Here is a 22,818-nt window from a genome sequence, read left to right on the forward strand (position 1 = left end):
CCTTTGGCAGTAGAAGAGGTAGAGGAGCAAAAAATTAAAGATTATCATTATTGGATTCTTGATGGGCAGCATTCAATCTATGCTGCAAAAGTTTTGCTTCACAATGAACAAAACAACAAAGAGATCTTTGAAAGACTGATTAGCGTGTATAAATTTAGAAAGGCTCGCATTGTTGTGAATGCTCCTCCATTTGTTGCAACTGCTATATCTGCCATTGCAAATGAGGAGGCTCAGGCATTGTATGTCAAGCAACCTTACAGCCAAATATTGAGACATTTACGGAGTCAATGGATCTTCTCAGGACGACCACCAAAGGCAGCAAGTGGAATTGCAGAGGGACATGCATCTCGTGCCGGATGGGATGTAAGTTATTTTCTTTGTCTTTTTGATAGTGTTTAATTAACAAATCTTGCTCAATAGTTTAATTATTTCTCTATTTCTTTTTAGGCTTTTCTTCGATTGGCAAGAATGAGTGCAGCAGCAAGTTGGATTGCTAAACAGGCACACATGGTCACGTACTCTGATTTAGTTTATGATTGCTGGATAGAAATCATTGAAAATCTAGAAGAGGAGAATAAGAAACCCCCAACAACTGTATTTAGATACCTTTGTGGCCTTGAGGAATCAGAGGTAAAGACTATTCAAGAAGAGATTAGAGATGAGAAGATTTTACTGTCAAAGAGTGCAAAGGATGGTGATGCAACTGACATGTATGATCGAATCAAGCAGTTGAAGCAAGACAAATTGATTCAAGATGCACTTCTTGAAGGCTTCAACAATTTGAATGAGTCTTCACCATGTAAAGACTGGGAGGAGGTGGTCAAAATGTATAACATCAATGATGTTGTTTATAAAACAATTTTAATGCTATGCGAGGAATGGATCAGATCTAGTTTGACGCGTGGAACAAAGAAAATGGCTTTTCCAGATGGAGCAATAAAATACATGCAATGGGCAATTCACCTTCAAAAGGAGAAAACTGAGCCTAGAGATTTGCCATGGTCAATCTATGTGGTGAGCCTACAAATGGAAGGCAATCTCTACTTGATGCGCCACTTCAATAATAAAGTGCCTATTGGCTTATGTGTTTTAGATATGACAAAAAACGTTGGAGGCAATTTGAAGTGGAGTGAGGAGACATTTAACAATGCTTTGGATGGGATCTTGGCTATTGCTGGAGGGTCAACAGATCCTGGATTTGTCTTTCTTGCATTTGTGGATTTCACTAACTTCACAAAATTGCAATGTGCCTTTCACGCCATGGGAGATAATCTGAGCTACCATTGTTGTGGTGCATTGCATCACTTTCCATCAGCTCCTTGCAAAGGAGCAATTCAATTCCTAACAGTTATTGCCTTCTTGGGACAAGGCAATGCATTTGAAGACCTGAGAAGAAGATCAGAGGAACATCCCATGCCAATTGATTGTTCTCTTCTTCAAGTAGCAGATAACGATATGTCAGATTTGCAATATTTGGAGGCCAAAAAAAGCTTTGGTCAAGCACTACATTCGTACATATTGTTTTGAAGACCGCAAGCTTGTTGATGTTTTTGGTGATGGCTCCTTGGTTGCACAAGAAGGAATACAACAGAAAAAGAAGTTATATCTGCTTAATTGATAGTGTGGAGGAGGCAAAAAGCGTGGAGACCATGCTGCTAGACTTTGTTAAGTCTCATGAAGATATAGAAAAATGGGCTGGACTTCAACAATCCACTTCGCAATCAGGCGACATTGTGCCTGTTACAGAGGAGTGCTCTCCACAAAGAGAAGAAGAACAACAACAACACCATCCTCTGTCAATGGAGGACTTTTTGGAAATGGAGACACGTATGTTTTGAGTTTCTTGTGCATGTTAGTGTTTCTTGTTACTGATTTGATACTCTTAATGTTAGATTTTGCTTTATATAGTATTGATTGAGTTTGTATTTTTTATCTCAAGCATTCAAGGTTTGAATGTAAATAGTAAATTACTTGAGTTTTTGAATGGTGGATCTGTAGACTAAAACTATAACATTTAATACTCACAAAGACTTAATTACTTAAGAGCTTGAACTCAATAAGTTTTGGACCTTTTATCAATACCCCCTTGATATGATACATTAGATCGTAGCATGGTTAAATGGTGATGCTTCATAAATTGAACCTAGCTTAGACAGGTGCTGGAGCCTAAATTTAAACTAACCTTGCTAGAAGGGAGCTTATGTTTGGACTTTGAGAACTAGCATAAGTAATCAATTAGAGCATAGATTAGACATGTGGTGGTGGCCGGCCTTAGAGACCAAAATCTTAATGAGCTTGGAAAGGTATTTAAGTACTGCAATTTACTTAGTTTTAGTACTCATTAAATGCATAGCTTGACAAAAGGTGGACCTTACATGGATCCTAATTTCAAGAGGTGTGGTAGACCTTCAAAACAAGCTCATATAGCTTGGACATGTGGTAGACCTTGCATGAAGACTAGTTTAGACAAGTGTGGTACACCTTGTAACCAACACCCATTTGTTATATTAGCTTGGACAAGTGGTGGACCTTGCTTTTATGTTTCAATGGAGCATATTTTGGACAGGTGGTAGACCTTGTTTCTCTCCATGCTTCAATGGAGAGAAACTTTAGCTTGGACAAGTGGTGGACCTTGTTTTTATGTTTTAAAGGAGCATATTTCGGACAAGTGGTAGACATAGTTTCTCTCCATGGTTCAATGGAACCCACCTTAGACAAGTGAAGTACCTTGAAACCAAACCCCCATAATACAACCTACTAAATAGGTTGGAAAATTGGTGGGATATGAAACCATCCATGATAGAGCATAGTATAGGTGAAAACGTAGTGGTCCTTATATCAATTACCCATGCATAGCTTGGACAAGTGGTGGACCTTGATTCTCTCTATGTTTCAATGGATCCTATCTTGGACTAGAGAATATCTTACTTAGTCCATGCTTCAATGGATTGTAGCTTGGATAAGGAGTGGAACTTCAAACAAAACTCCACAGCATAGCATATATTAACAATTCATGGGTTTTATAGAGATTGTCTTGCCTATTTTGGAGAGTTGGTACACCTTTATTCTCCATTCTTCAATGGATCTGAGGTTGGACAAGCGAGCTGAGAAGTGGTCAACCTAAAAATGAACCTCCCATCTACATAGATCGTATAGTAGTGGACCTTGACCTAATAATGAGTTGCATTTATCTATACATTCATCTTGATCTCTATGCAATAATGCAAGTGGTGGACTGTGTATTTTATGTCATGCTAAAATGAATGGAGATATAAATAGAATGAAACCTACCATGAAACATCATAACTGTAGTGAACATTGATTGATTATGTATAGCTTAGAAATGAGAATCTATATGAAGGCAAGGTTGGACAAGTGGTGGACCTTCAAACCAGAATCTCTATGCAATAATAGGCAAGTGGTGGAGCTTGTTTTCTCCATGTTCCAATGGAGCCTAGCTTAGACAAACAATGGAGCTTGCTTCTCTCCATGTTTCAATGGATCCTAGCTTAGAAAAGTGGTGGAGCTTTGCTTCTCTCCATGTTCCAATGGACCATAGCTTAGACAAGTGGTAGACCTTGAAAAACACCCCCCGTATACAACATATTATGGGGTTTTCATGTTTCAATGGCTCCTAGCTTGGACAAATGGTAGAGCTTGCTTCTCTTTATGTTTCAATGGATCCAATCTTAGCCAAGTGGTGGACCTTGAAACAAGAATCCCCCCCCCCCCCCATGTACAACGTATTATGGGTTTTGAAAGCACTGGGAGAAAATAATAGCTTTGATAAGTGGTGGACCTTGCTTCTCTCCATGCTTCAATGGAGCCGAGGTTGGACACATGTTGGAGAGAAGATGGTTGCCCATGAAATAAGACCATGCATGCTATAATCAATCATATGTTGTACACATGGTGGACCTTGCAATTGTTTTATATGCCTAACTTGGACAAGTGGAGGACCCTTGATTACCTCCAGATATCAACAACAAGCCAAGTTTGGACAAGTGTAGTACCACCAAACCAGAATCTATATGCTACAATAGAGTATAGGTAGGACACGCGATGAACCTTGATATCAAACCATCCATGCTACTAGAGATGATAGGTTTCACATGTGGTGGAACCTTGTATCAATGTTCTATGTGTAGTTTTTGACTAGTGATAGACCTTGAAACTAATCCCTCTAGGCTACAAGAAAAAAGAGATGGATGAGGAGGCTAGACTACTTTTGTTGCATCAATGCATCCCATGTTACCACATATACTATAGGGTTCTTGGATAAGTGTTGGATCTTGTGTCAATGCTCCATGTCTAGCTTGGACAAGTGGTGGACCTTGGTTCTCTCTATGCTTCAAATGGGCAATAGATTGGAGACACAGTGGCCTTTTTTTTCCAATGATTTTATTTTTTGGAAACCTTGGAGGCACCATGTAAGAGGCACTCTAAGTCTTCCATACAATGGACCTATTGGACTATAAAATAATGATATCTTTCTTTGATATTGTCATTATTTTATGCATAATATTTTCTTCTTTTTGCAGACACAAAGGAGTTAAGTGATATAAAAACTAGATGTATTTCACACTATGATTGGCATGAAGATCCTTTTGGGACACCAACTTTTCCTATTCCCAAAGATGTAATTTTCCATATTAACGGTGTGGATTTTGAAGTGCGACTTTCATGTATTGAAGGAGCTGGTTATGGGCTATTTGTGCATACTACCCTGGAAAGTGGTTTGACTATTCTAAACTATGGAGGGCATAAGTATAGATTTCAAGACTGGAAAAAGATATGCAAAATATTTCCAAGAGCTTATAAATATTCTCTTCTAGAGGATCCAAACATAGAAGAAGAGGAAGATCAATCATACATTATTGGTTGTGTAGAAGAAGGAAACGTGTCGGGCTATATAAATAGTTCTCACAGTACAAATGTCTGTCCCAACGTACGCTATACATTTGATCCAAATTTGCCACCTTGGCATAAATGCACCTCTTCACACATCAAGTCAGAAGAATATGGCCATGTATGCATTGAGACTATTTGTCAAGTTGAAGCAGGAGAAGAGTTGTTTGCTGACTATAACTTTACTTGACATTGTAAAGTATTGTACATGGATGGAAATCTCAAGTACATGCATCATTTTCATTTTTCATGGATGAAATCTCAAGTAATATAACATTTGATTATTGTTTAGTTTATGCTCAACGAGAATCTAGAGTGCTCTTATGCTTTGTGTGTTGTCTAACATATTTGACTACCTTGGCCATAGAATCTTGATTCTACTCTAGATTTGTGATAAATCTTACCAAAATTTAATCAATGTCTAGGTTGGACAAGTGGTGGGGCTTCAAACATTACTGTCTTAAACAAGTGGAGTTATCTTACTTGAATAAGTGGTGGCCTTTGAATCCAAATCTAAGCCAAATCTCTAATTATTTTCTTGTAGTCTAGGTTGGACATTTGGTGGACCTTGTATCCATGTTTCCTCAACAAGGGTGGCTTTTAGTTTTCACTTTAAGTACTCATCTTTAATAAAGTGTAGGATGGAAAATGTTGAGTTAGTAGATTGTATTTTAGACAAGTGGTGTTTGGTGTACGAATGCTGAAAATGGTTGCAAGGATTCTAACAACGACTTTACCTTAAATAAATTTCTTACTAGGAGTTCTACATATAAATATGGTGAATAAAATTCTAGTGGTTTTGAGATACCATTTGTGTGTGTGTTTTCTTAGATTCACAAACTGGGATGGATAATGCTCCTATGGTTCAGTCAACAACTATAGAATCCATAGATTCTATGGTTTCTAAAGTGCCCAAGATGGATGATATTTCTATACTAGAGTCTAGTGTTGTGCAACTTGAGCAAGCTTCCAATAATGAGAACCAAGAAATCGATGCTTCAAAAATGCAACATACATCAAAAGAGACTGAAAAGTCCACTCACGAGCTATTGCCAATTGGTACTACGTCATGTAGCGTAGATGTTGAGAAATCCATGCTTACAATTATATTGGATTTAAATGGTCTATTGTTGAAACGTTCCCCTCAACCATCCTCACACCACAACTCAGTGCAAATGGATTCAAAAAGATATATTATACTCAGGCCAGGTTGCATCCAATTCTTGAAGACTATTTTACAAAGGTTTAATGTTGCAATTTGGTCGACAGCTACTAGGAATAATGTGTATCAAATCCTTGCAGCACTAAACAACTTAGCTGAGGATACATTGCCTTTCTTTGCAATTTGGTCGCAAGATGTTTGCTACACCGCTCAAACTCAAAAATTGTTTAGACCCGACAATCCAAACGTTGAGGCAATGTTCAAGCCTCTAGCCAAAATTGCCATGGGGTTTGAATGTGATCCACAAAGAACAGTGCTTATTGATGACTCTCCTTACAAGGGATGTATTTCACCAGCAAACAATTGCATTTTTCCACCACAATTTGATGCTGAGAAGATGGTTGACAATATGCTCTTGGAGGAGCTACTGCCATACTTGATTCAGCTTGATGAGAGAAGGGATGTGCGTGATTTAATTGCTTCTAATCGTTATGGACAACCTATAGTGACAAATGATAGTGAATACAAACAAATCATGGAGTATTGGAAGCAGAAAAATGATGTTTGGTCAGCTAAGGTGTTCTTTACAAGAAGAATACCACCTGCAAAAGGTGACAGAGATGAAACTATCATTGAAGATGCAAGTGACACAAGCCACCGCAATGAAATGAGAAGAGCCCAAATACAAGAGATCTTGGCAAAGGAGCGTACACCCATTGAAAGCATGAAGGCGTCACAATTGACCACTTTAGCTAGGCAATTGGGTTGTAACACAAAAGGAGTTTTGAAGGCAACCACAGCAAAGGCTTATATAAATAAGGTGAAAGCTGAGAACAATCTTCTAAGGCTGGATAGAAAGCAACCCTAAGGTACTAGTGACATGTCATATATTCTTGATACACATGCTTGAACACTCATGTGCATGGTATCTAACAAATCTTTCTTTTTATTCCTTCTTGCAGGATCTTACAAAGGATACTACTAGATGGAGCTCAATCAATAGAGATTTTGATATTTTTGCTCAAAATAATGAAGCAGTCACCTACATTTTTTGTTTATCAATTTCTTGAGAGACTTTATTTTAGTTTGTAATCATCAAATGAAATGAAAAGTATCCTTCTTATTAAGATTGTTGATCTTTTTCTTGTTCAAACCTTTCAATTGTGATTTATAGTTTTGTTAGCATGAGATTGTGCTTTTTTAGTTTGAAAAAAACTGTCAAAGATCCAAGTCTTTTTGGCTTTACTTAAGTTATTAATTGTGAAAGATCCAAGTCTTTTTGCTTTACTTAAGTTATTGATTGCCTATGTAATAGTCCTTAAAACAATATCGGATGGCTTTCTTGCTCCCATGTCTCACATTGGTCTTTAGGTAAGACAAGTGGTGACCTTGAAAGTATGGTCTCATATCTCGATCAAGTGAAGAGACATGAAGCTTAAATATCACTACTATGTATCTAGTGTTAAACTCCATCGAGACAAAGACTAGATAGCCAAATTGCAGTCGAGTTTAAGTGAAAAATCCATTTGAGCTAAGGTAAAACTTATAGTGCCTCATTTTTCTAGGATTCTACCCCATCAAGGAAGTTAGAATCTAGCACAAACCAATTAAGACTCTTTTGGAGCCTAGATAGGACAATTCGTGGAACTTATGAAACTTATTATTGAGTTAGAGTCTAGTTTAGATAAGCAAAAGATCTTCAAACCAGCACTTGACTTTCTTACTATTCAATATTCAAAGTCCCTTGAGGCTAACAAATTACATACCCACTTGTAACCTAACTAATGAGTAATTATATAGATCTAAGCAAGTATATATAATGAGTCTTCAAACTAATAATCCAAGGGAAGAGAGTAGCAAGGTCCACTACTTGTCCAAGCTCAGCTCTAGACAACATAGAAAGATGCTAGTTCTACTAATTGTCTAATTATAGGCATGGAGAAATGATAGAAGGTTGACCACTTGTCCAACCTATCATCTCTAGTAAGATGGGAGGTTTGGCCTTAAGATTCACCATGTAACCAACCTATACATCATTGTATTATGAAGAGTAAAAAAGCAAAGCTCCACCACTTGTCCAAGCTAGTTCTAAAATCCACATGGAGATAAGCAAGCTCCACCATTTGTCGAATCTCTCTTCCATTAAAACATGAAAAAACTCATCTATGTTGTATAGGGGGACTTTTTTCCAAGGTCCACCACTTGTCCAAGCTAGGATCCCTAGTAGCACGAGTGGTTTGGTCTCAAGATACACCACTTGTACACTCTATGTCATTATATTAAGAAGAACTATGTATTAAGGTCCACCACTTGTCCAACCTATAAGGTTATATCTTAAATGGTATCCTTTCTCACCACTTGAAATGCCCATGATATGTTTTACACGGGGGTTTCATTCCAAGGTCCACCACTTGTCCAAGCTAACTCTATTCAAACATAGAGAGAAGCAAAGGTCCACCACTTGTCCAAGCTAACTCTATTCAAACATAGAGAGAAGCAAAGGTTCACCACTTGTCAAAGCTAGGCTCCGTTGAAGTATGGAGAGAAGTAACCTCCATCATTTTTCCAAGATAGGTGCCATTCAAACATGGAAAGAATCAAGATCTACCATGTCTCCGAGATTCTAGGCTCCATTGAAACACCCTAAAACCATGATATTTTGTACATGGGGTGTTTACATTCAAGGTCTACCACTTCTCTAACGTATTATACCTAGTAGCATGAGTGATTTGGTCTTAAGATTCACCACTTATCCACTCTATGTCATTATATTAAGAATAACTGGGTGTTAAGGTCCACCACTTGTCCAACCTATAAGGGTATATCTTAAATGGTATCCTTCACCACTTTTCAAGGTCCATCACCACTTTTCCAACCTATAAGGTTATATCTTGAATGATATTTTTCCTCATCACTTGTAATGTCCATGCTATGTTTTACAAAGGGGTTTTGTTCCAAGACCCACCACTTGTCCAAGCTAACTCCATTAAAACATAGAGAGAAGCAAAGGTCCACCACTTGTCCAAGATAGGCTCCATTGAAACATGGAGAGAAGGATGATCCACCATTTCTCCAAGATAGGTTCCATTGAAACATTGAGAGAAGTAATCTCCACCATGTCTCCAAGCTAGGCTCCATTGAAATACCCTAAACCCATAATTTTGTACATGAGGGGTTTACATTCAAGGTCCACCACTTGTCCAACCTATTATCCCTAGTAGCAAGAGTGGTTTGGTCTCAAGATTCACCACTTGTACACTCTATGTCATTATATGAAGAAGAAATATGTGTTAAAGTCCACCACTTGTCCAGCCTATAAGGTTATATTTTAAATAGTATCCTTTCTCACCACTTGAAATGCCCATGATATGTTTTACATGGGGGTTTCATTCCAAGGTCCACCACTTGTCCAAGCTAACTCTATTAAAACATATAGAGAAAGAAAGGTCCACCACTTGTCCAAGCTAGGCTCATTGAAACATGGAGAGAAGGAACCTCCACTGTTTTCTCCTAGATAGGCTCCATTGAAACATGGAGAGAAATAAGCTCCACCATGCCTCCAAGTTGCTAGGCTCCATTGAAATACCCAATACCCATAATTTTTTGTACATGGGGGGTTTACATTCAAGGTTCACCACTTGTCCAACCTATTATCCCTAGTAGGTTTGGTCTCATGATTCACCACTTGTCCACTCTATGTCATTATATTAAGAGGAATTAGGTGTTAAGGTCCACCACTTGTCCAACCTATAATGTTATAGCTTGAATGGTATTTTTTCTCACCACTTGTAATGCCCATGACATGATTTACATGGGGGTTTTGTTCCAAGGTACACCACTTGTCCAAGATAAATCTATTGAAACATAGAGAGAAACAAAGGTCCACCACTTTTCCAAGCTAGGCTGCATTGAAACATGGACCTTAATACCAAATTATTTCTAGTAGCATGAGTGATATTTTGTACATGGGGCGTTTACATTCAAGGTCCACCACTTGTCCAACCTATTTCCCTAGTAGGTTTGGTCCCAATTTCACCACTTATCCACTCTATGTCATTATATTAAGAATAATTGGGTGTTAAGGTCCACCACTTGTCCAACCTATAAGGTTATATATTGAATGGTATTTTTTCTCACCACTTGTAATGCCCATGATATGTTTTACATGGGGTTTTTGTTCCAAGGTCCACCACTTTTCCAAGATAACTCTATTCAAACATAGAGAGAAACAAAGGTCCACCACTTGTCCAAGCTAGGCTCCATTGAAACATGGAGAGAATGATGCTGCACCATTTATCCAAGATAGGCTGCATTGAAACATGGAGAGAAGCAAGCTTTACCATGTTTCCAAGCTAGGCTCCATTGAAACACTCTAGGGGGTTTTATTTCAAGGCCCACCACTTGTTTAACCTATTATCCCTAGTAGCATGAGTGGTTTGGTTTCAAGATTCACCACTTGTACACTCTATGTCATTATATTGTGTTAAGGTCCACCACTTGTCCAACCTATAAGGTTATATCTTAAATGGTATCCTTTCTCGCCACTTGAAATGCCCATGATATGTTTTACATGGGAGTTTCATTCCAAGATCCACCACTTGTCCAAGCTAACCATATTCAAACATAGAGAGAAACAAAGGTCCACGACTTGTCCAAGCTAGGCTCCATTGAAACATGGAGAGAAGGAACCTCCACCATTTCTCCTAGATAGGCTCCATTAAAACATGGAGAGAAGTAAGTTCCACCATGTCTCCAAGATGCTAGGCTCCATTGAAATACGCAAAACCCATGATATTTTGTACATGGGTGATTTACATTCAAGGTCAACCATTTCTCCAACCTATTATCCCTAGTAGGTTTGGTCTCACAATTCACCACTTTTCCACTATATGTCATTATAATAAGAGGAATTGGGTGCTAAGGTCCACCACTTGTCCAGCCTATAAGGTTATACCTTGAATGGTATTTTTTCTCACCACTTGTAATGCCCATGACATGCTTTACATGGGGGTTTTGTTCCAAGGTTCACCACTTGTCCAAGCAAATTCTATTGAAACATAGAGAGAAACAAAGGTCCACCACTTTTCCAAGCTAGGCTCCATTGAAACATGGACCTTAATACCAAATTATTCCTAGTAGCATGAGTAATATTTTGTACATGGGGGGTTTGCATTCAAGGTCCACCACTTGTCCAACGTACTTTTCCTAGTAGGTTTGGTCGCAAGATTCACCACTTGTCCACTCTATGTCATTATATTAATAATAATTGGGTGTTAAGGTCCACCACTTTTCCAACCTATAAGGTTATATATTGAATGGTATTTTTTCTCACCACTTGTAATGTCCATGATATGTTTTACATGGGGATTTTGTTCCAAGGTCCACCACTTGTCCAAGCTAAATCTGTTCAAACATAGAGAGAAACAAACGTGCACCACTTGTCCAAGGTAGGCTCCATTGAAACATGGAGAGAATGATGCTCCACCATTTATCCAAGATAGACTCCATTGAAACATGGAGAGAAGTAAGCTCCACCATGTTTCCAAGATGCTAGAGTCCATTGAAATACCCAAAACCCCTGATACTTTGTACATGGGGGGTTTACATTCAAGGTCCACCACTTGTCCAACCTATTATCCCTAGTAGCATGAGTGGCTTGGTCTCAGGATTCACCACTTGTCCACTCTATATCATTATATTAAGAAAAATTGGGTTTCCATATCTAAATGGATCTTTGCTTGGATAAGTGGTAGACCTTGAGACCTAAATACCCATTCTACACTAGAGCATTGGTTAAGCCTTATACACTTCAAGAATACCTTTAACAACAAGTAGTAGTTATTAGTTGACTTAAGTCTAGTTGAACTCCATGGTATTGAGACTAAGAGAGAGTGTAGCATAAAAAAGAGTCAGGATTTTAATTTGACTTTCTTTCTATTAATGAGTAGATCATAGATGGATTTTGGTATCTAATAAAACCTTAGGGTAGACAATGTAAAACTCATGTCTATTGTTGTGTTTGCATTAAGTGTTCTTGTTCTTTAATTTCAGAACCATTACAGAAAAATGGATTGGCTATATGCTGGCATAAATTGAAGAAAACTATTGAATTACCCATCCAACCTCCTCCAAGACCTTGTCCAAGGAATGAATCACCTCCTTATCACCTACCACTTGCTTTCAAGGACATCAAAAGAGTACTTATCTTGGATCTAGAGGGGTTACTTCTCAAGACAGTTGAAATGAAACATGGAGATTCTATGCCATCTTGGGCTCAACACATGCGACTTGTGGAGGACAAAGATGAAGTTTATCATGTGGTGCGACCAGACGCACAAAGTTTTTTGGATTTTTGTGCTGAATACTTTGAGCTATGGATATGGAGTTGCTATAACTTAACAAGGGTGCAACGCATCACACAAAAGTGTTTTCCTGAGCAGTATACCAAGTTCAAGGTGTTTATGAGTAACAAAAATTGCCAAAATCCAAATATCATGTTAGGATTTACAAGGGTTTATCACAAAAATCTGAGTGATATTTGGAAGATATTTGAGGATTTGGATGCAAACAATACCTTAATTTTTGATGACACTCCATATAGGGTGATGTGGAACATGCCAGGGACATATCTTATATTTCCAAAGATGTGGAGGCAAACTTCCGAGCAACTTCAAAACTTCTTGCAGAGAACCATAATTCCATGGTTGGTAGGATGGTTGTATGCAAGAGATAAGAGAGTCTATACATACAACACAATTGTAAATCAGTATAGTGATTCTGAGACAAATTATGTCCTTGGTGTGTACTTGTCAACACGAAAGCATTGAATAAATATGTCTATAAGATGCTTTTTTTATTCTAGTGTGTATCTTTCAACATTTGTATAATTTGATATAGTCTTTTTTTTTTTTTTTAAAGGTGTGTCAATTTTATGAACACTTGAATGGAGTGCACCCTACTCTAAGGGGACTTCAATGTACTATTGGAGTGCATCCTATTGTAAGGGGACTCTGATGTATTGCTAGAGTGCACCCAAATTTTTGGGGACTCATTTTTTATTTGATTGGGGCCTATGTTGGGTCATATAGTAAAAGAAATTCATTTTTTGTCAATTCATATCGAGGTTGCATTTATTTGGAACTATGAAAGAATTGATGTTTGATGTCAAAATAAAACTTGTAAGTGTGGATCAGAGAATTCATGGACTTTAAATATGTGAGAGGGATCTTTTTCTTGGGCACAAATGTTTGCTTCAAGAATTTTGTCATTACATACTTTATGTGAAAGAGTTTTAGAACCTAAAAGACTTTGAAAACAAAACTATGGAATCTAAGTGCATGTATTCTTGAATGGCTTGAAAGTTGATGTATACATGCATGTCGCCTTGATGAAGATTTAGATCTGACAAGATGGAAAGATATAATTCTTGGACGTTACCTTTGTCAATTTGGTAATAACATATTTAACTTTCTTTTAATATGGGTGGAAAATATATTATTATGTGCATTTGGAACCTAATTGCTTGACCTTCAAACCAAGATTCCTATGTTATTTTTTCATATACTTTTTTGTACTGAATTAAGATTGTGGATGCAAGGTCCACCACTTGTTCAAGCTAGATCTAAGAAAGTATATATACTGAGTCTTCAAACTAGTAAACCAAGGGAAGAGAGAAGCAGGGTCCATCACTTGTCCAAGCTCATCTCTAGACAACATAGAGAGATGTTATGTCTACTAATTGTCCAATATAGTCATGGAGAAATGATAGAAGGTTGATCCACTTGTCCAACCTATCATCTCTAGTAAAATGGGAGGTTTGGCCTTAAGATTCACCATGTAACCAACATATACTTCATTGTATTATGAAGAGTAGAAAAGAAAAGCTCCACCACTTGTCTAAGGTAGTTCCAAAATCAACATGGAGAGAAGAAAGCTTCACCATTTGTCCAAGATAGGTTCCATTAAAACATGGAAAACCTCATATATGTTGTACATGGAAGCTTTTTTCCAAGGTCCACCACTTGTCCAAGCTAGGATCCATTAAAACATGGATAGAAACAAGGCTCCACAACTCGTCCAACCTTTATAGCTGCGAAGTGTACCGGTTGTCTAAACTAGGCATGGGAAAATAATAGAAGGTCCACCACTTATCCAATATATTATCTCTAATAGCATGGGAGGTTTGGTCTCAAGATTTAGGAATTGGCTGACCTGTATTTCATTGTATTATGATGAATTTGGTTTTAAAGTCAACTACTTATCCAAGCTATAAGTTTATATCTTGAATGGTATTCCTTCCCATCACTTAGAAAACCAATGATATGTTGTACATGGGAGGGTTTGTTACAAGGTCCACCACTTGTCCACGCTAGTTTCATTGAAACATGGATGAAGACAAGCTCCACCATTTGTTAAATCTAGACTCCATTGAAATCTAGAAAATCCATTCTATGTTGTACATGGGGTTTTTGTTTTAAGGTCCAACACTTGTCCAAGCTAAGATCCATTGAAACATGGAGTAGAGAAACACTCCACCACTTGTCCAAGCTAGGCAACATTGATAGTAGTTGGTTTATTTTGAAGATCCACCACGTGTCTAAGCTAACTCTATTGAAACATAGAGAGAAGCAAAGGTCCACCAACTATTCAAGCTAGGCTCCATTGAAACATGGACAGAAGCAAGCTCCACCATTTCTCCAAGATAGACTCCATTGAAACATGGAGAGAATCAAAGGTCCACCATTTCTCCAAGCCAAGATCTAGTTGTCCAACCTATAAGGTTATATCTTAAATGGTAATCTTTCTAATCACTTGGAATACCCATGATATGTTTTACATGGGGGTTTTGTTCCAAGATCACCACTTGTCCAAGCTAACTCTATTGAAACATAGAGAGAAGCAAAGGTCCACCACTTGTCCAAGCTAGTCTCCATTGAAACAAGGAGAGAAGCAAGCTCCATCATTTCTCCAAGATAGGCTAGCATGGATAAGTGCACCTTGAAACCAACCTTCCTATGAGGCAATAGAGCATATGCTACATATTTTATGTATGCCCCATGCCTCAAATTAAGAAGTTATAGATTAGAAGTGGACCTTGCTTAAATGTCACATGCAATAAATTAAGGAAAAATAGCCAAGTGGATTGTATTCCTCAATGGATCCTTGCTTTCACAAGTTGTGAACCTTGAGTCACTTTTACATTAACTTGGACAAGTGGTGGACCTAGAAACCAAGCTCTCCATGTTGAGATAAGTTGTAGGTAGGACAGTAGAACATAGACAACGATAATGGATGCAATATACTCCTCTCCTAATAATCCAATTGATTGAAACCATGATATTTTAGTTTTTTTCATTGTGTATTGTATGTGCATAAAGTGGAATGAGACCTAAAGAAAACTCAAATTTTTGACAAAATCTCTATATTTTATACATGATATATTGAAAGTTGTCCAACCTGGGAATTGGGATTTTCCCACTTTACCTAATATGGTCTTTAGATCTAAAATCGTAAGGCTAGCTATTTCATTTTGGATATCTGCTTGTGGGTGATAGGCCGAAGAGGAATTTTAACCTTGTACCTAGATTCTTAAAGAGGCCCTTCCAAAAATTACTGGTCATTCTAAGATCTCTCTCCGACACTATGGATGTTGGCAAGCCATTGTATTTGAAAATCTGGGATATGAAGAGGGTTGTCATTTGATGTGCCTTACTAGTCTTTTTGACAAGTATAAAGTGTTCTTGTTTGCTAAACCTATCGACTATTTTCCATATTCCCATACTTCCATCGATAGAATTGGGAAATTCAAAGATAAAATCCATGGATATGTTCTTCCATGGGGAATTAGGAATTGGCAATGTCTGGAGCAACCCAGGTTGCTTTCCTCTATCATACTTTGTCTTTTGGTATACCACACATTTTGAAACACACTCTTGTTTGTCTACTTTCATGGTAGGCCAATAGAAGTACATATCTACTCATCAAAGAGTAGGTTGAATCCCTCTATGCCCTGCATAAGGAAGTGCATGGGATTCATATATTACTTTCTCACGGAGTGAGTTAGTAGCACATAGCCTATTGCCATAGAGAAGATAACCATCCTGCAAGGTGAATGGTCCTCTTTCTTCCCTAATGCAAAGGCTAAAACCACATCTTTGAAATGAAGATCAATAGTGTACTCATCTATCGTTGAAGATAGATCACTGTGAGTTGCTATAGATACCGCATTGACTATTCACCGTCATGATAGTGCATCAACCACTTAATTGTGCTTGCCAATAATGTGAGCAATTTGAAAATTAAATTGTGAAAAAAAAAATTCCCACCTCATTTGTTTGTTGATCCGTTTGTAGGATGAATGGAGTCCCCAAAAGATAGTGCTTCCATGAGCCTTTTTGATATATGCCCAATACTCGTCCATCAGAGTTGAGTCTTTGACTCTCCTATGCTATGGCATGACCTTCTTGAAGAAAACTGTTCCACAGCAATTACCACAAGCATCACATTGGACCTCAAATGGCTTTGACAGGTCTGGTAGTATTGGCACAAGTTGAGAGATAAGCTTCTCTATGAGCTTCTCAAAAGCATCTTGCTCTTTTGTAGTCCATGTATACTTAACGTTCTTTCTTATTAAGTCATGTAATGGTCCTTCTATTAGTGAATTTTTTTCTACGAAGTATTTTTTGGTATGTACACATACCAATAAAGCTTTGTAGCTCGTGTAGATTCCTTGGATTAGGCCATCCTTTTATTACCTCTAACTTTGTTGGATCCATATGGATGCCATCTTGAGAGATAATATAACCTAAGTATTAAATCTCTTGTAGGAAAAATTCACTCTTCTTTTGATTATGAAAAGCTTATTCCCTCTTAGAACTTAAAAGATTACCTGGAGATGTTGCTTATGCTCCTCAAGATAATTGGAGTAGATAATAGTATCATGAAAGAACAATCTAGTAAACTTGTGGTGGAACCTAAAAATTTTCTCCATCAAGCGGTTGAATGTGGACATGTCAAGCCAAAAGGCATGACAGAATATCCATAAAGACCAAATGTCATGCGAAAAGCGATATTTACAATATCTTCATTGACTATCCTTATGTGATTATAACCACTTTTAAGGTCAATCCTAGTGAACAAGGTAGACCCTTGTAACTTATCAAATAGATCTTTATCCACGGCATGGGAAATCTATTTTTGATAGTGATCCTACTTAGTGCTCTATAGTGGACACACATGCAATATGTGTCGTCCTTCTTTTGTAATAAAAGGATTGGTGAACAATGTGGAGAAGAGATATGTCTCACCATCCCTTTTTCTACCAGTTCATGCACTTGCCTCATGATCTCCTCTTGTTGAGCTTGTGAAGCTTTATAAGGGGGCTACTTAGTGTTGAGCTTATATGTGAAGCTACTCAATATATGGCTTCTCTATATATGGCACCCAGGTCCCCTCTATATATACATCATCTCATGTGTGTATTCTACACACTTTGGGGTTCTACTTCTGTGCTCTCTCCTTCTCTTTCAACATGGTATCAGAGCAGTACGTTTTTGTTTTCGATTTTTCTCCTGATAAAAATCGAATTTGCAGAAACTACCCTCACGCGGGATCGGAATCGATGTGGTCTACAACTTTGCAGAAGGAAGTTTTTTCAAATTCTGCACCGATTTTGAGTTATCGTTCACGGACTGCGTACATACCTGAAAAACAGCTTTCGCGTTTTGTTTTTTATTTTTGTGCTAATTGGAAACGATTTTGCAGAAACTACCCGCGACAGACTGGAATCGATGTGGTCTACAACTTTGCAGAAGGAAATTTTTTCAAATTCTGCACCGATTTTGAGTTATCGTTCGCGGGCTGCGTACATACCTGAAAAGCAACTTCCGCTTTTTGTTTTTGATTTTTGTGCTAATTCGAAACGATTTTGCAGAAACTACCCGCGCAAAAGACCGGAATCGATGTGGTCTACAACTTTGCAGAAGGAAGTTTTTTCAAATTCTGCACCGATTTTGAGTTATCGTTCGCGGGCTGCGTACATACCTGAAAAGCAACTTCCACTTTTTGTTTTTGATTTTTGTGCTAATTGGAAACGATTTTGCAGAAACTACCCGCGAAAGAGACCGGAATCGATGTGGTCTACAACTTTGCAGAAGGAAGTGTTTTTAAATTCTGCACGGATTTTGAGTTATCGTTCGCGGACTGCGTATATACCTGAAAAGCAACTTTTGCTTTTTGTTTTTTGATTTTTCTGCTAATTGAAAACGATTTTGCAGAAACTACCTGCTTGAGAGACCGGAATCGATGTGGTCTACAACTTTGCAGAAGGAAGTGTTTTCAAATTCTGCACCGATTTTGAGTTATCGTTCGCGGACTGCGTACATACCTGAAAAGCAATTTTCGTTTTTTTGTTTTTGATTTTTCTGCTTGTTGAAAACGATTTTGCAGAAACTACCCGCGTAAGAGACCGGAATCGATGTGTTCTACAACTTTGCAGAAGAAACTACCCGCGATGGGGATTGGAATCGATGTGGTCTATAACTTTGCAGAAGAAAGTTTCTCTAAATTCTGCACCGATTTTGGGTTAGCGTCTCGGACTGCGAATATGTTTGAAAATCAAAATTTTACTTTTTGCTTTTGATTTTTCTCATAATTGAAAACTTCTCAATTATATTTTTCTTCATCAATCATATATTTGTTACTGACGTAACTTTGCTGCAGAAGCCAGTTACACATCGTTCCGATTCAGTCGAGCCGTTGATGATCGTCCAAATTCTATCGAGCTACTGTTGGTACATGATCTTTTGTTATATGATATACTCGTTCATTGATTCTCGTATAATTATTCTTTTAGAGATATAGTTTACGTCGTTTTATTGATAATTTCTCATTGATACCATAGTGATTTTGATGGTACCATGATGATGTTTTGTTAATACTTTGGTCATGGTGATTTTCGTTGATACCATGATGATATGTCATTGATACCATGGTTATTCTCGGTGGTGCCATGATGATATTTCGTTGATACCATGGTTATTCTCGGTGATTCCATGATGATATTTCGTTGATTCCATGGTGATTTTTGTTGATACCATGATGATGTTTTGTTGATACCATGGTTATTCTCGGTGATACCATGATATTGTTTCGTTGATACCATGGTTATTCTCGGTGATGCCATGATGATGTTTCGTTGATACCATGGTTATTCTCGGTGATGCCATGATGATGTTTCGTTGATACCATGGTTATTCTCGGTGATGCCATGATGTTGTTTCGTTGATACAATGATTATTCTCGGTGATATCATGATGCTTTTCGTTGATACCATGATCATTTATTCATTTTTATTGATATAATGATGATATTTTGTTAATACTTTGATGGTATTCATTGATCACTACATTGATAAATGTTGTTTTATGTAGTATATACACATATCATTTGTATCACGTAATCACACATTTTGTACTTTTACGTTTATACTTTACGTACCATATGTTGTCGTGCGTATATATGTCGTCAAAAGAGTGGCGTCGCGAACCATCTCTTATGGCATTGTGAACGTAATTATTTCATTAACGATGCTAATAATTTTCATGACATGTTTTTTTTGGAGTCTATGATCTATGTAGGATTGATCAAAGAATTGATTTTATGAAGACAAACTTGGTGACAATAAAAGATTTATGAAGATATGTTTGGTGATGCCATATTGATGACAACATGAAGACATGTTTGGTGATGCGATATTGATGACAAGCTACACAGCAGATTCACGGAGACACTTTTGATTACAAGCTAATCGATAGCTTTTACACCTCTTTATTGAACCTTTGTATTCATTATTGTATTGATAGGATAGGAGTAATGTAACTCCTCATAAAACATTCATTGTAAAAGGAGTGATGTAGCTCCTCGTAAACATTTGTATATTCAATGATTTTTATAATATAACGGTGGGTGTATATAGAGCTGTGGGTTTTTCCCTTGATCCCCCAAGGGTTTTTTCATCCACAGTTAGGGACCCTTATTTGAGCGAGGGTGTTGAGCTTATATGTGAAGCTACTCAATATATGGCTTCTCTATATATGGCACCCAGGTCCCCTCTATATATACATCATCTCATGTGTGTATTCTACACACTTTGGGGTTCTACTTCTGTGCTCTCTCCTTCTCTTTCAACACTTAGGCAGTAAGCTTCTTAGTAGAATCTCTTTTGCATGATCATCATCCCCTCGTGTTTGAGATAGCTCTCGAGGGATATCATCCAATGAAAACATCTTGGAATTCATTTAATAAATTAGACAATTACTCTAATTCATCTTTATTCCCACCATTTTTATCTAGTAAAACATTAGGATCATTTAAAAATTCCTTAACAAAAATTATGTACGCAGATATTGAGCTTTTCATTGACTTATCAAAAGCAGGCGTATTTACAAGGGGTATGGTGTTACCTGACTCATTAGCATCTATGTACATGTTTTTTTCCCTGTACTTGAAATATATATTCTCCTTTCAGGGAACTTCATATCGGCCATGCGAGTGAACCATGGTGCCCCTAAGATAACATCCTCGTGCTTGAGAGAGGAGATTAATAAGTCTTCTTTGTTGATGTAACTTTAAACATGAAGCATCAATTTTTCAATCAAGGGAGTAATGGAGGCGTCTTGCCCCTTGAAAGCCCCATCAAACTTCATAGTGTCTCCCATCTCATGAGCTTGTATGCCTAATTTGGTAGCCAACTCCATTGATACAAAGTTGTGAGTTGAGCCAAGGTCGAAAAGGATAAAGGCGTCATGCTCTCTCACCTCTTTACAAGAATAGGAAAGGGGAGATCCTTTGCAATGATCATCCCCTTTTAGAGCTTCAACCATACAAGCTCTAGGTCGTTCATTGCATGCATTTATTTGGGGGCAAGTGCGATAGCCATGTCCTTGCTCCCCGCCCTTGAAGCACATGTTGTCTTTGTGAAAGCGCTCTAGCTCTTTGGGAGAGAGTCTATTCTTACATTTGTAGACTCATTTCTCCTTATCTTTGACGTTTTTGTTATTGCTAGAGTTTCCTTTAGAAGAATTTTGAGCATTGTTCTTCCCTCTAGGATCATCATTTTGGTCCTTAATTTACATGGGCTTAGAATTCCTCTTAGCCCCTTGTTGGAAATTAACTCATGAAGCGACCATAGTATGGTGTATGATCGAAGAAATGATCCTAGGCCTTTGAGAGTTGAAATAATCGGCCATGTCTTCAGATAGCCCATCACAAAAGTGTTGTTTTTGTTCTCCAAAGTCTATCTTTTTGTAGACAATGGATTTGATATGTAAATCCCAAAACTTTGCTACATACTTGTGGATAGACTCATAAAGAAATAGCTTCAAGCTTCACCATTCGGTGAGAATTTTGTCTTTGGCATCGCTTGCAATAAACTACTTCATTATGGAAGCTCTTAGATTTCCATGTCTTTGGAGCTTCGCCATTAGCTCATAGGCTAGCATCTTGGGCTATAGAGAGGAGTGTTGATTGTGTGCTGAGTGTGTTCCCCTTTCCATCGTAGAGAAATTAGACTTAGCATGAGAGTATATCTCAAGAAAATTTTCCACGATTATTTGGGTTTTTTTTCCAACTAGATTGGGTTTTTATGCTATAAAAAAGCGTTATTTTCATGACTTTTTTTTCCAAACAGGTTTTAATATGGCCTTAAAACACCCATTTTAGGTCAAAACGGGGTAAAAATGCTACAAATGTCATGGTGTCATGCAATTCAAGCTGTAAGGGTGCTTCATTAGCTAAAAAATAAGCACTTTTTTCCTTTTTGAGAGGGGATACATAGGGTTCTTCCATAGTGCACTAGTGTAGTCCCGCCCTGCTCTACCGACCTTGTTTTTGAATGTGTGAGGGATACAAGTAGGGCTTCCTATGTTCAAGTAAGTGTGTGGGTTTGTTGTCTATGGATGTGCACAAGTTTCACGTTGATGAAGAATCCAAGAAGGAAGATACCACGTGAAAAGCTTGTATTGTATCCATGCAATTGGGGTTGAGGCTACATGCACAAAATCTTCAAACCTACATGAGTTTTCAGTTGTTTTTGAGTTCATGTTTAAGTGAGACTTTCATGGATTATCTGATTAAGTGGTGTGTTTTGTTACTTTAGCTATGAACTCTCACACATAGAAGCATGACGCCTTCCTGGCCATACCACAAGTTCATTGATAACATAAAGCCATTGTTCGTAGGAACATGTGTGGAAGGTTTCAAGAGAGGGTGTTTGCATAAAAGTTGATATACGTGTGAGTGTGCGTGTGTTGCTATAGTAAACTTAATACATATACACAAAAGGACATAACATTCAAAAGACAATTGGCTTTAGATAATTGGACAAAGATTTGTACAAAAATGACTCAGTCTTTGATTCATTTTTGTACAATATAATAACAATATGGAATCATTTTTTATGATCCTATACAAAATAATGGAGCAAAGCAGGTCATCCAAGTTGATTCAACAAGGATCTTTAGAGTACTCGAACGACAGCTACGCCAAAATATTTTAAGTAAAGATAACATTCTCACATGCATCCATATAAACAAGACAATAGATTTGTTAGCCTTGAATATGTATTACAGGTGCCAAAGAACCTATCAATTGTTATCCTACTATTCAAAATAGATTTAGAGTATATAATAGTCTAAAAGATCAAAATGCCATCACCTATTTTGCTTCAAGTGTCATTAGGTAGAAGTATT

Source organism: Adiantum capillus-veneris, chromosome 22 (genome assembly GCF_014529385.1).
Source record: "Adiantum capillus-veneris isolate H3 chromosome 22, ASM1452938v2, whole genome shotgun sequence".
NCBI classification, from domain to species: domain Eukaryota; kingdom Viridiplantae; phylum Streptophyta; class Polypodiopsida; order Polypodiales; family Pteridaceae; genus Adiantum; species Adiantum capillus-veneris.